Raw genomic sequence first — 5,438 nt, forward strand, 5'->3', positions numbered from 1 at the left:
CTGTATCTGATTATTACTAATCATAATTGGTTGCACTCGGATCCCTGGCACCTGTGTATGTCTATAAAGTCATCAGGTAGATTTCAATGGCAATGTTTATCACCTCTACTAATTAACATGATGTAAATTTCCATGCTTCCTCTTTAAATATAATACATTTTTAATTTGTTGATTTTGAGTGTGTGTGTGTGTGTGTGTATGTGTGTGTGTGTGTATCATACAGAACATCCCAAACCATCTTATTCAACTATACAACTTCCCAGATGGCACCCTCCCATAGCCTCCCTCCACTTACTAGAGCCCTTATACTCTGATATTCCTGCTACTGTCTAATGTGTTGTTGGCACCCCTAGCTGTTCCCCACTACTTGTCCATCTGGTGAATCTAGTCAGCCTATCTAGAGGTCTTTGTTTTACGAAGGTCAGCTGTTCCTCATCCAGGAGCAATCAGTTGTCAATATTCCTTTAGATAAGATTGGGGTCTGCTCTTTATTTTCCCAGTTCTGTGCTGAGTTACTGTCTGGGAGTCCCTTGGGCCACACTGGCCAACAACTCAAAGGAAGGTATCTCCTATCTGGCATTGTTGATTGTTATGTAGCCTTTAGCTATACATATAGAACTTTCCTTTTGGGTGTTTAAGGCCATACAGTTGGCCCAGATAAACCAATTTATTGTTACTCTTTAGGCCGATAGAGGATCTGTTCCTCAGGGGTCACATGGGCTTGGGAGGAGCCCCTGGCTCCTTTCTTTTACCAGTTCCACCTATATGAAGATCAGTCAAAGGTCCTGCTCGACCATGGTTGGCTTTGCTTGGAAGCATGGAGGAAGTAATTCCTCTGTGTTGGCCCTCCTCTTTGTAGACTGGGCACTGGTTCAAGTTCATCTGGTGGGGTCTCCTCGGCCTCCTTGATCAAGAGGACAGGTGACCCACCACAATTACAGGACATTTTGAGAGATGCCAATACTGTTAAAAAAATTTTATTGTTTATATTTTATGTGTCTGTGTATATTGCCTGCATGTAGGTAAGTGCACCCATGTTGTGCAATGCCTCAGAGGTCAGAAGAGGCTGTTGCATCCCCTGGGGCTGGAGTTATGTACATTTGTTAGCTGCCATGTGGGTGCTGAGATTCGAACACGGGTCTTCTGCAAGAACAACCAGCGTTCTTAACTGCTGAGCCATCTCTCCAGCTCCAAAAGCCAATAGTTTTGTCTCAAATAATATATTAAGGGGCTAGAGAGATGCCCCAGCAGTGAAGAGCACATATTGCTCTTACAGAGAACTGCAATTCAGTTCCTAGCACCCATGTCTTGCAACTCATAAGCACCTGTAACTCCAGCTCCGGGGGAATCCTATACCTCTGACCTCAGCTGGCATCTGCACGCATGTGCACAGACAGACACACACATGCACAAAATTTAAAAATAGAATAAATCTTCAATATAAGAAATAATTGTGAACCATACAGAAAAGTAAAGTTGTGAGCTTTGGTCATAGACATGCACAGGGTGTGTCTTAAACTGTACAACTCTGGGTGAGTTTCTTAATTTTATCAAACTTACATCTTCTTTTTAATAGGAAACTGAGAGTGCCCATTCACACCTGTGTCATAAGAATTAATTGCAATAATGTTTGGGGCCTACAACATAGCACTTAACATGTGATGTGCCCTTAATGATAGGGAAGTAACCAGCCTGTGTGATTTAATACCAATTTTAACTTTATTTTTAAGATTATTCTTGTCTATACATCATGGGTATTGTTAGCTAATTATGATTTTATTGAAAAAAACTCTTATAACTGGAGCAAAAGTATTAATGGGACACACATATATTTTAGATATAAAACCTTTATGTGTGCCTGGCATGGTGGCATATGCCCATAATCCCAGTATTCCTGAGATGGTGATGGAGGATCGTGGCTCAAGTCCAGTTTTGGTTACATAGTAACATCCTGTATCAAAAATGAAAGTGTTTATAGAAATATATAACTAAGTTTTATATATAAAACACATGGACTTTCAGTGATACTTTGTTCCAGCTAGAAAAATTATTCAATAGACTCATAAGTAGTTAATATTGCCCACATTTTATATTATGTCATAGACAATAATAATCAACAATAAAGTAAAAACAAATGATGTTCAGTGACCCAGGCTGGCTCATTAGCTAGTACAATCACAGCTAAATTTGACACTTTCTGGTCTGTCTATCTGTATTAGTTTCAACTAAATCTTTCTCAATGACCTGAACATTTCTGCAGGGGTTTAAGAAACTATGAAATTTAAAGAGATGATGATCAAGACAGACAAAAGGTAGTTTAGGAGATATTTCTCAAAGTAGACTGAATAAAATACAAAGAAAGCAATGGTTTTTTAATTAATTAGTATCAAAAAGCTTTAAAATTGAGTAAAATGATTCATCTTTTCAACCACAACAAGTAATATCGTGCTCACTTAAACAGTTTTTCCACATATACTAGTGTTACTTTAGTAGATATCATGGTTGTTTTTAGATTTATTTATTTTATTTTATGTGTGTATGCCTGCATGTATGTATGTGTGTCATATGGGTGCAGGGAGACCCCCAGAACGGGAGTTACAGATAGTTGTGAGCCACCATGTGGGTGCTGGGAACTGAACCCAGGTCCTCTACAAGAGCAGCGAGTGCTCTAACCACTGAGCCATCTCTCCAGTCTCCCCTCCCCAATGATCTTTTTTTCATAAGATATTCTTAAGTTTGTGTATCTAATATGTATTGGAGTTGCCCCAGCAAAGTTGGAACAGCATGAGTCATGGATCAGAGCTAACTGTTTAACCGTGTGGTCACTGGGCACTTTGAATCTTGCACAAATGCAGCATGTAAGCAAGAAGGTGCATCTCCCTGCCAGGGTGATTATCTAAATTAAGTGAATCAGTGATAGCTATCTATGTATCTCACTCAGCATGTGGTATGAGACCTCTGCGCATATTGATTTCTTTCTTTTTCTGCTCTTTGTGACTCTATTCGTTAATTACACTTGATAGTGTAGGGCTACCATGTGGTCTATAATGATCGCACTGCTGTACCAGTTGTTACAGAGGCCAATGGAGGTCATTCGTTCCACAGAACCTCCAAACCTATAATCTAAAAGTTCTGCCTTATCATGTGCTTCCTGTAATTTTAGGACTAATATTCCATCCTTAATTATCAGAACTCATCCTTTAACTTCACCAAATGACACATTTTGCACCCTTCAAACACAATCATAGATTTGAAGATACCCTAATACGTGGGTCATGTGCTTTCTTCCTATGCTGAGCCTTGATATCAAGTGTGCCCGGGATGATTTCCATCATATTCTTTGTTAAGGAGGCAAAGCCATTTTAATGGCCGATTTATGAAGCATACCCAACTGACTTAATGGAAAGTCAAATTCTCTTTTTGATTCCTAGAGCAGTATGGACTGCTGATACTTATCACTCCTTCCCCTCCACTATAGCAGAATGCGCACATCAACTTCAGCCTCTCCTGTTACGTACACAATGTGAGGTAATTAACTGCTTTCAAGAAATGAAAGTAAAAAGCACTGAGAAGTTATTTTGCCTAACCTAAAATTTCTATAAAAGATTTGATAGGCTGCATGGTTTCAGGTTTTCTCATTTTCAATCTGTGTTCATTTGAACAACTAATTATCTGAATGCATCCTTCCAAGAAAGGAACGTCAACGAAGTCTGACAAATTGTTCTCTTACACCTGCGACACTCTGTTCCCAGTGCCATCTCTTGGGATGGCACCCCTGAATTGGGGCTGGAATAACCTATGTCTGGACAACTAACAGAACTGATATCTAGGCAGGGTGAGAATTATGTCTGCTAAAGAGTAATCTTAGGGCCGGAGAGATAGATCATTTGGGAAACTGAGTTTGGATCCCCAGCATCCATGTAAAAAGTCGAGCGTGATGGCATACACCTATAATCTCAGAGCTAGGGAGGTGGAAAGAGGCATGTTCCCAGAGCTTGCTGCCCAGTCAATTTACCCAAATCAGTGAGCTCCCAGCTCAGTGAGAGACCCTGTCTCCAAAAATTAAGGTGGAGAGTGACCACGTAGACACCAGATATCAAACTTCTAGCTTCCACACACATGCATGCACTCCCAAGAAAATAATCTCGTTTCCAGAATATGATATTAAGAGACTAATAAAAAAATTGGAATAAAAGTGTTTTTTAAAGCAATCCTGCCATGTGGAGAAGAAAAGCACCTAAGTCCCATTTACATAGCTCTATCACCTGCTAGGATAAACTACTTTAGGACTTTCATGGAGGTAATTGATAAAATGGAACCGAATAATCCCACAAATAGCAACTGACAGGAGGGAGACGGTTACTTTGCTTCTTTCTCAGTGTCAGGATTAATGCTACTCCATCATTTACACAGCTGTCGCTCACTAGCAAGTCTGAAGCACTCTGACAGTATCACATACTGTATGCCAAGTACACGGCTGGTTTTCTTGAATGAAGAAGAAAATTTACACATGATTTCCAGTTCACCTTGTAGGTTTAATAACTTACTGGCCATAGAACTTCTTAGTTATTATGCAGCTGGAGCCTCTGAGAGGGATGAGCCTTGTAGGGGATTAGAAAACACTCTTTCCATGTCTGGATGCTGGAGAGGAGAGCCACAGGGAAATGCAGTCTCTTGGAAAACAGGTGGATAGTTGCAGAAGGACATGAACAAGATTCCTTCATTCCCCTGCTATGTGCCTGGTATTAGGTGGGAGGATGGAGAGATGAACCACACAGGAATCCTCCCATTCCACAGGAAGTTCTATGCAGTATTCATCAAGGAAAATGTGATCATAATGATTTGGGATTACAGAGAAGCACCAAAAAGTGAGCCAATTCACAGCACGTGCAGCTTTTCATTCAACTGCTGCAGAAACATCCTGCTGTGTCACTAACTCTCAGTTTGTATCATGTAGACATAATCTAGATCATTTTTTAAAAAACTGCCCAGACCTCTTGGGGTAAGTCTATAGCGCAGCTCTCCGCGCCGGGACTCCCTAAGCAACATTCACCCTTCCATCCCCCGCCTCGCCGTTCTATACTCCTAGTTTGGGCCCTGCGCCATTCCTAGTCTCGGGCCCCAGACACCTGGGGAACCAATACTGCTTCCTTACCTTCCCACCCAGAGCAACTCAGTCCCTTTCTTGGGCTCCAGGAGCACCACTTCTGGTCCTGGCCCCACCCTCACCTCTCTCTGCTTCCCTGGGCCTGCACCACCGGCTAACTATCCTAGCCTGCACTACTATCCTCAGGCCTCTTGGGGTAAGTCTATAGCGCAGCTCTCCGCACCGGGACTCCCTAAGCCTCATTCACCCTTCCATCCCCCCGCCGCCCCGCCCGCCTTTCTATACTCCTAGTTTGGACCCTGCGCCATTCCTAGTCTTGGGGCCCCAGACA

General features: G+C 41.8%; 1 protein-coding gene across 1 annotated transcript in view; it reads right to left on the reverse strand.

Annotated features, from left to right (window-relative positions):
* The window catches only part of Dgki (diacylglycerol kinase iota), a 318,581-nt gene that overhangs the window by 229,483 nt on the left and 83,660 nt on the right, over positions 1 to 5,438 (reverse strand). The gene's annotated exons all lie outside the window — the stretch shown is intronic.

Source organism: Nannospalax galili, unplaced genomic scaffold (genome assembly GCF_000622305.1).
Source record: "Nannospalax galili isolate Female #2095 unplaced genomic scaffold, S.galili_v1.0 scaffold307, whole genome shotgun sequence".
In the NCBI taxonomy this organism is placed as follows: Eukaryota; Metazoa; Chordata; class Mammalia; order Rodentia; family Spalacidae; genus Nannospalax; species Nannospalax galili.